General features: G+C 38.3%; 1 pseudogene; it reads right to left on the reverse strand.

Moving 5' to 3' along the window:
* Nucleotides 1-1,305: 1,305 nt before the first annotated feature.
* On the reverse strand, nt 1,306-1,478 carry LOC138814362 (U2 spliceosomal RNA; annotated as a pseudogene).
* Between the last annotated feature and the right edge of the window lie 7,523 nt (nt 1,479-9,001).

Here is a 9,001-nt window from a genome sequence, read left to right on the forward strand (position 1 = left end):
TTTCGTTGCTAGTATTTCTTTTTACTTATTTAAATCTCTTCATATATTTTTCTTGATGTAGCATGTTCCCCTCAATCTATCATATGTTTATCTCTTTTATTTCTTTGCATTTTCTAATTCTATTTGTAACAGTGTTAGTGGAACTGCTCTCTCTCTCTCTCTCATTCTCTCACCTCTCATTTTGTAATTTTTAAAATTTAATTTCATTGTCACAGTGATGTACGGAGGGGTTACAGTTACATACATAAATTAGTGAGTACATTTCTTGTCGAACTTGTTACCCCCTCCCTCACTTTTCTCCCACTTTTACATTCTTACATCATTATATTTTCCTATTGTTGAAAGATTTCACATAAATAGTTAATGTTTTGGTCTTATTTTCTTCCAAGATTAGATCCATTTATTTCCTCTTTTCATTTTTTAATCCTTCTTTTTCTTTCTTCTTATTTTCCTGAATATCCCTTTTTCAACTTTCATATGGGCTTTTCCCCATATTTTATTTCACTTTTATATAGGTGACACAAATTTTTCTTGAGTCTTTTCCTGAATCTTCTGAGATGATGTTTGAAAATTCTGCCTGCCATCATTTTTGTTCTAGCCTAAGGATACTGGAGTTAGTAAGTGGGAAAGCCTGGTTAATACTGAGGTCAGTCTAGGAGAAATTCTGGTATGCTATCTTCTGCCACCCTGTTAAACAACAAGTCCCAGAGTTCAATACATCCAGCCAGGAGTCTATCCATCCCATTCTCAGAATTTTAACAGTCTTGAGCTTAATACCCAAGGTATATTCTCCAGATGGTCTTTAAAAAATTGTAACACACATGGGGCTGGGAAGGTGGTTCAGTGGTGGAGTGCTTGCTTTGCATACATGACGGCCTGGGTTTGATTCCTCATACCACATAAGCAGAAAAAGCCAGAAGTGGTGCTGTGGCTCAAGTGGTAGAGTGCTCGCCTTGAGCTGAAAAACTGAGGGACAGTGCCTAGGCCCAGAGCTCAGGCCCCATGACCAAGAAAAATGAATGAATGAATGAATGAATGAATGAATAAATAAATAAATAAATAAATAAATAAATAAATAAATAAATAAAATTGTAAAACAAAAATATTCTGAAACAAAAGTGAATGGGTGGAAAATGCCCATTGAAAATTCACAGATTTAATAAGTCATTTTTGGCTCAATGTGGAGGCTCATGCCTATCATTGAAGCTATTAGGAGGTGGCTATTGGGAGGATCATAGTTTAAGGTTTGCTAGGGCTGAAATTGAGCAGACCCAGATGAACAGCAACAAAAGCAACAGCAGTATGGTGGTGTATGTCTTTCATCTTAGCTATATAAGAGAAATAACAGTAGGATTGCAGTTGTGGTCAGCCTGAGCAAAAATTTGAGACCCTATCTGAAAAATGAGTAATACAGAGCAGGCTACTTTCATTTTATATTTTTACTACACTTGATCTTAGCCAAAAGGCCGAGAAGCGATTCATTTTATATTTTTAATCTTTTTAATTGAGAAAAATATGCTTGATGAATGGTTTTGATTATTTCAACAGCAGCTCTCAGTCACTGGGTAAAAATAAAGAGACATAGGACACTAAACAATCTGGCTGAAATAGTCTGCCAAAAATTTTAATGTATTTCTGATAGAACTCACAAGCCATCAATGCAGCAATAATGTCATTAAAGAAATGTACAAGTTTGATGCATTTCTGCAAGTGTATTAGGTCATGTGCATTGGTTTGGACTTTTGCTTACCTCCCTCTAGTCAGCAGCATATGCAGTCAAATGATTACTTGTCTATGTTCTGTAGCTCATTGCAATCCCAGGAAGAAGAGCAAAATCTTAGTTTGGTTTCTATCCAGGAGGTATTTTAACTCCATTTAAAGTTGTCCAGCCTTCTTGTTCTTCTTAATGATGTAGAACAAATTACTGTTCATTACATCTTTAAAGTGTGCTTATGATAGTTGGGAAAGGAAAGTCACTTCAGTGAGCATTAAATGTTTATTTATTTTCTGAACAAGCTTATTCATGTTATTGATGATAGCGCGTCCCTCCATGTGTGGAATACATTATCAGCTTTCTTTAATTTCTTTTGTATAAAAGACTGCAATTCACATGAATAAAAAGGGATGTCAGTTTTAAGATTCTCCTTGAGTTTTGGCTTTCCTACATTCTTTCCTTTCGTTTGCTTTAGAATAAAATGATCAAGAGTAGGAGACAGTATGTTAAGAAAATACATGTTTATACAGTCTTTATCTTGCAGTTCATCCATGAAAATACAGGTTGCACAAGGTATTTTTCTATTATTCCAGGGTAATAAATAATGTATTAGCCTTAGTATATGCTTATGATTTACCCTTGAAAACTGAACCAATTTTTATGTAGAAATGATAGTTGGGAGCACCAGTATAGGCAAATATGAAGTGCTAGGACTTTAATTAACTGAAAGCCAAGGAGCAGAGGGAATTGAGTGAATTTGTTATGTTCCTCTATTTTCTTCATTCCTTACCAGTCAAAAATAATTATTTTTATTTATCCCAAATCTCTATCAACAGAAGATGATTTGTAAACAGCAAAGCACTAAGCACATATCTTTATGGCTATTCTTGTCAATCTCTTTATTTTTAAAGCATTTTGAACTTTATTCATTGTTCTGGTAATTCAAAATTTCAAACCAATTATTCTGTTTGCCTGAGGAATAGTGCTGCTAACTTCTTGTGTAGACCCTGAAGCAGCCAATACAAACTAAAGGGGATGTAAATTTATTCAGCCATTATGGGAAACAGTGCAGAACTTCCTCAAAAAGTCAAAACTAGAGCTACAACTTGTAAGATCTAAGTAAGTTCTTTTGGTATGGATTCAGAAGAATATAAAAACTAGTATTTTAACAAAGTATCTGCACTCATGTTCCTTGCAAGCAATATTTACAATAGCCAAGATACAGAAGGAGTGTAAGTTTCTACCAACAAATGAAGGATAAAGAAAATGTGGCATAGATACACAATGGAATACTGTTCAGTCTTTAAAAAGGAAATGCTGTCCTTTAAAACAACACGATGAGCCCTAAGGACATCATCATGTTAAATAAACTAAGCCATACACAGAAAAAACAAAAGCTGTACAATCTCACACAGAATCTAAAAACACTGAATTCATAGAAGCAGAAGTTACAATAATTTAATGATGTATTTCATACATTATTAATATGATATCTTAATATATTATAAATAACATATAATGATAACATATTATTTACAATGTATTATATACTTGAAAATGGCTAAGAGTTTATATCACAAAAACAGGTATGTAAGGTAATAGATACGTTAATTCTCTGGCTTTAACCATTATACAACAGGTACATATTTTTAAAAATCATGCTATGCATAATAAATATATACAATTCTTATCTTAATTTAAATAAATAATTAAATAAATGGATTATATCTCCTCCTCCCAACAAGTAAGAGAAAAGATGGCTTAACCAAATGAACATACAGAGGTCCAATTTGCTCAATTTGCTTCAAAGCCTGCTCTTCTTCCTGATTAGCTATCACTTTATCATTAGCTATCACTTTCTGCAGGGTAATAACCTGCCCTTGATATTCAGAATTGTTCTAATCACGTTATATATAATAACCAATGTAGTTTGCATTTGACAACCAACAGTATCTATGAAGTACTTACAGTAGTTACCCTCTTGTCACAGTTGAGAAGCAGAGCTGTGGTTTACATATAAGCAGTGAATTTTTAATCTGTTCTACTTTTTAATTTTTTAAATTGTTATTATAAAGGTGATGTACAGAAGGGTAACAATTACATAAGTCAGGTAAAGAGTACATTTATTTTGGGACAATGTCACCCCCTCCCTTGCTCTCTCCCAGTTTTTCTCTCCCATCCTCACCCCTAAGTCGTATTGTTCATTTTCAGCATAGTGTCTAGTGATACCACTGTTGCATTTGTTCACCCTTTTCCCTCCATTTCTGTTCTGATTTTTAAGGCCTTCCTTACTACAATCACTATTGTCTTCTCTCTTTTTACTGATCTCAGCTACTCTCACTTGGGCCATTATGGGAGCTTCCTGCCTGGGAAGAGACTGAATTATACATGGGCAATGGCTAGATCACATGTTTAATGAAACTATGACCTCTGACCTGCAGCAATCTGCCCAGGAAACCATATATTACCTATAGCTACCAGCCTGAGAAGCTAGTCTGCTATCTATGAATTGGACTAATAGGAAATTATATGCTACCTCTATTGGCTCCAAACATCTGGACTTGATGAATAATTGAGAGTTTCTTTAACCTTTGTCCATGTTTCTAATTTAGGATTAACTAGAGAGTTTCATATATGTCCTCATAACTAATTCCATGAGATGCCCTCTTCTGGCTAGCCAGCCCATAGCTTCTCCATGCCATAGCATCCATTAGGACACACCTGAGCCTTCTCTGTTTTCCACTCTAAACCTGCCCCACTCCTCTTCTTGCCACAAGTGATGGTGGTTGACTTCCTAGTATGGAAAGCTCTGAATAAGTAACAGTTGATGAGTCTTAGTTCATTTTACTCTGACCTTCCCCCTGCCTCTGTTTCTTCCACCTCCAGTGTGGAGATAGAGTGTAGTAGGAAGATACTGAAACACAGACATCTCCTCCATGAAGATGGTGAAGCCTGAGCTGTGCTTTGAGGGCAAGCAGGTCAAAGAGGCGGGAAGCTGGGAGGAACATGAATATGGAAAATAGCAAGTCAGAATGAAGAAGTCCTGCATGGTTCTACTCTACCAGAACTCTTCCCAACAGGTAGGGGAAACTCAGCCAATGGGTTGGCATGATCGATTTCACTCATTTCCAGACAAGTGTCCAGAATTGTTGTAACAATTATACATTGTCACGGGTAAGTGCATGGTAATTGAAGGGTTTAGTGAGCACAATTAAATCTGACATCATTAAAGTCACATAGATTATGGCAGTGTAGCTAAAACAAATCATACTTAAACAAAGAACAGTGCCTGGCTCCTAAAGGAAGATTTCAGAAACAAACATGGAAGACTTGTAATGAATGTTAGTATGAGAAAGTGTTGGTGGTATACCATGTCATATGACTCCCATAGCTAAAAAAACAGCAATGAACCTGCATACACAGGAAGCAAAACCCGCTACAAACTACCCTGAGCAAACAATGAGAAATTTGATTGGATTTTGCAAATGTGTATAGACCAATGGCAGGCCACTTACTCATGATTATTTTCTTGCTTGGTTTTCAGATTTGCACAACCTCTCAGTACAAACAGCTGAAAGCCTTTCAATTCCAAGCTGTATCTTTATATCCACACCACCTAGATTTGCATGCAGTATTAAAACAGAGAGAAATGCACTAAGCTTTTTGTCTATTAATTGCAAATAAAACAGGAATCAAGATACTAAAAACTCTCAAAATGATGGAAATGAAGACAGAACTGCCTACGTGCTTTCAGCCTAGAGTGACATCTGGGTTATAATCCCTGAAGAAGTGTTTTAGGCTCATGTCACTGCTAAATGCCACTGTGTAGAACAATACTAGGCACAGGAAGTGCTCAGGAAGAGCACTGAATCGAAGGATATATGAATGAATGAATGAATGAATGAAATGCTGATCCTAAGAGCAGAGGCCAGATAAAGCCTTCAACTGTCCTTGATACTCACCCTCTGCCAATCCTTTAGCTTTCCTTTTCAGTATTTCAAGTATCTTTAAAGCATTTGAACATTTCAAGCCCTGCTAGTTATACATCAGTTCCCACCCTCCATGCATAATAATGACAGTTAATACTCTAGTTCTGTTTGTTTCACATGCTGAACCAATGAATCACTTTTAGGCATTTGCTAGTAAAAGCCTCATAGAAATCCTGTCTGCATGTACTGTCTCAACGTTCATTTCACAGATCCAGAAACCCAAGTTTTACCAGGCTGTCATGTGTTCAAAATCCCACAATCTTAATAGAGAGCTGGGACTCAGACACACCGTGCACTCCGTGAATCTCTTCAGAGTAACATCTGTGATTCCTTCCCTCACCTGGACCATTGCCAAGGCTGACAAATTGTTTCTTCCCTGTTCTTTACTCTCCAAACCATCCCCTCCCACCTTGCTGCCAGAACCATTTCCCACCTTGTATCTAACCACGAATCTTGCTTAAGCACCCTCCTCCTCAAAGCTTTCTAATATCTCAGAATAAGTTAAAAATTCCTTTCAGAGGCCTTGAAGATATAGCATGACCTCATCATCTCCTTATTTTTCTAATCCCTTATGATTCTCCATCCTCTACCCTACTTGTCTAGGCTTCTATTCTTTCCTCTCTAACCTGACTTTATTCCAGAGGCTGTCCTTGTCCCGCCTTTCATTGCAGGCTTGAGTAGATGCCCCTTTAATATCCTCTAGAAATCCATACCTTTGTGGTTTGCGTACTACATTAAGACACGTTAGGTAACTGTACGGTAGACATCCTATGATAGATTGGTTTGTTGTTCCCAATTCTTCAGTATTTGCTTGTCATAAGTGATATATCTACTTGCTCTGCCCAGCAGCTCTTCAGTTTCCCATACAATCAGAGTCTACAATGCTGGCCTATTGACTCTGGGGCTTGACTGTATGACTTGCTTCACTCCACAGACTCAGTCTCTTGTGAGGCTCGTCCCTCATCACTGTGTTCAAGGTGATCCATGAGCAGGAGTCTTGTATTAGCGTTTGATCATTTGTCTGATGCCCCACCATGGAGAGCAAAACTGTTTGTGAATGATGTCAATGTTTTGGTTTTTTTTTTTTTTTTTTTTACTGATGGTAGCCCTCTGGGAGCTGCTTTAAGGTATGAGCTAAAGGAAACCCTGAGTTTCAGTGCAGTCATGATGGGAGCCATAGTCAGCTCCACAAAGATCCTGACATTGAAATGACCCTCTTGAGTGAGGGTCTCTTCAACCCCTGCAACTACCAACCAATCACTGACTGAGGCCTGTGCCAGGGATAAAGCATGAACTCAAGCAAGGAGACTCTCTCTAGCTGTGGACCTTTCCCAGAGGAAACTGGGGCTCTGGCCACAAGATCCCCATAAGTTGAAAGAATAAGTCCTTTTGTACCATGGGGGAATCTGGCAGGATCACAAAGCACCCACTCACCAAATATGGTCCATAGACTATCAGCATCATTTAGAATCTGATACAAATACAAATTATCAGGCTCCACCCCACCCAGACCTACTGAGTCTGAGGGGCCTAGCCCAGCAATATCTTTAACTGGCTGAAGGATGGCTGAATGCTAGACTTTTCAAACCAATGTGTTACATTAGTATTGGCAATGAGATCTGAGAACCCAGAAGTTTTCTGACTGGTTATTACCATTGAAGTCACAGCTTCCCTGTATAATATCACTGTGATAATATCACTGTGATTGAGGTCCAAGAGTCCCAAGTATCAACAACCTCCAGCCATGAATGCACATATTGTTTCTGTTATGTTGCTCCCAAAGGTGGAACTGACCTGCCCGGCCATCTCTGGCTTCAGTTTGGAGAAAGTGTGTTAAGACTAAATCACCATTTTTCCCCATGTTGAGATGTTGCCACCAGCTTTAGTTACTTTATGGAGTCTTGTGAGATTTTGTTGTTTTGTCTTATTGTGCTGGTCCTAGAACTTGAACTCAGGGCCTGGGCACTGTATCTGAGCTTTTTAGCTCAAGGCTAATGCTCTACCACCTGTGCCATAGCTCCACTATTGGCGTTGGAATTTTTTAGGTTTTGGGTTTTTTTTTGTAATTTATTTAAGATAAGAGTCTCACAGACTTTCCTGCACAGACTAGCTTCAAACGGTGATCTTCAAATCTCAGCTTCCTGTGTAGCTAGGACTACATGCATGAGCCATCCTAGTGCTTAGTCTTAGAGTGTAATCCTTCTACCTCTGCTTCTTTTGTTGATGGGATTCCAGATCAGTACCACCATACTCAGCAGCTTCTGAACTCTTTCTTTTTTTTCCTTTTTAGTTCTGCTTGTTTCATATACTCATACTTAGAATTCTTGCTATTTGTGCTGTTTCCCAGACAGATGACTTCTTATTTCTAGGCACCCCTAAAATCTGCTGTTTCACTCTGACCTGCTGCAAGATATTCTGTGTGCTCCCTAGAAGTGGGCAAGCTCCTGCTTCTGGCCTTCACAATCTGTGTCTGACTGGCTGCCAGCTTGGGGGACACATTCCTTGGCAGCTAATGAGTCCTCTACTCCTGGAAACTCTAGTTTCTCTGCCAACACTGTGGGCAATCCAATGAATCTGTGTAAGTGAACTCAGAAGAATAAAGTAGCATAGTTGATTTTAGGTGACTTATAATCAGACAGAGTGCAAATCTGCCTGGCTGATCTGTGTGTCCTGTCATGTTCTGGGTGTCAGGCCTTGGCCAGACTTTCTGTGGTCAGGGCTGCCTCTCAGGTCCAGAGTTCCTGGGCTAAGCTTTTGTTTAGGCCATATATGTCAGATGAACACACATGCAAAGTGTGCTTTGCACTTGACTCTCTGTTTCAAGAAGGAGTCTTGATGTGATGCATATCTACCACCCTGATGAAAGAAATGACACCCAAGTAGACTACAGAGAAAATTGTTAGAATACACTGGAGCTGGGAATAAATGGAGCTATGCTCAAATCATTATTATGCCCCTTCTCAGCTGTGTGAACATGGGTAAGTTAATTACAATGCCAATAGGATTGAAATGACGAAAAGGATTAGCATTACCAGGTCATGACAAGGACTCCACAAAGTAAAAAGAATCAAGTTCTTAGAAAAGTGCCTAATACATCATAAGTATTTGGAAGCATCTTAATTTTTTTGGTAGTAATAGGATTTGAATTTAGGGCCTTACACTTGTTAAGTAGATACTTTACCACTTGAGCAATGTCCCCTCCCCAGTCCTTTTTGGCTTTAGTTAATTTTCAGTTAGGGTCTGTGCTTTTGCCCATACTGTAGAGTTGTTGGGATTATAGGTGTGTACCACTATGCCT

The sequence above is a fragment of the Dipodomys merriami genome, unplaced genomic scaffold (genome assembly GCF_024711535.1).
Source record: "Dipodomys merriami isolate MVZ:Mamm:240054 unplaced genomic scaffold, mDipMer1.0.p SCAF_6, whole genome shotgun sequence".
Classification (NCBI taxonomy): Eukaryota; Metazoa; Chordata; class Mammalia; order Rodentia; family Heteromyidae; genus Dipodomys; species Dipodomys merriami.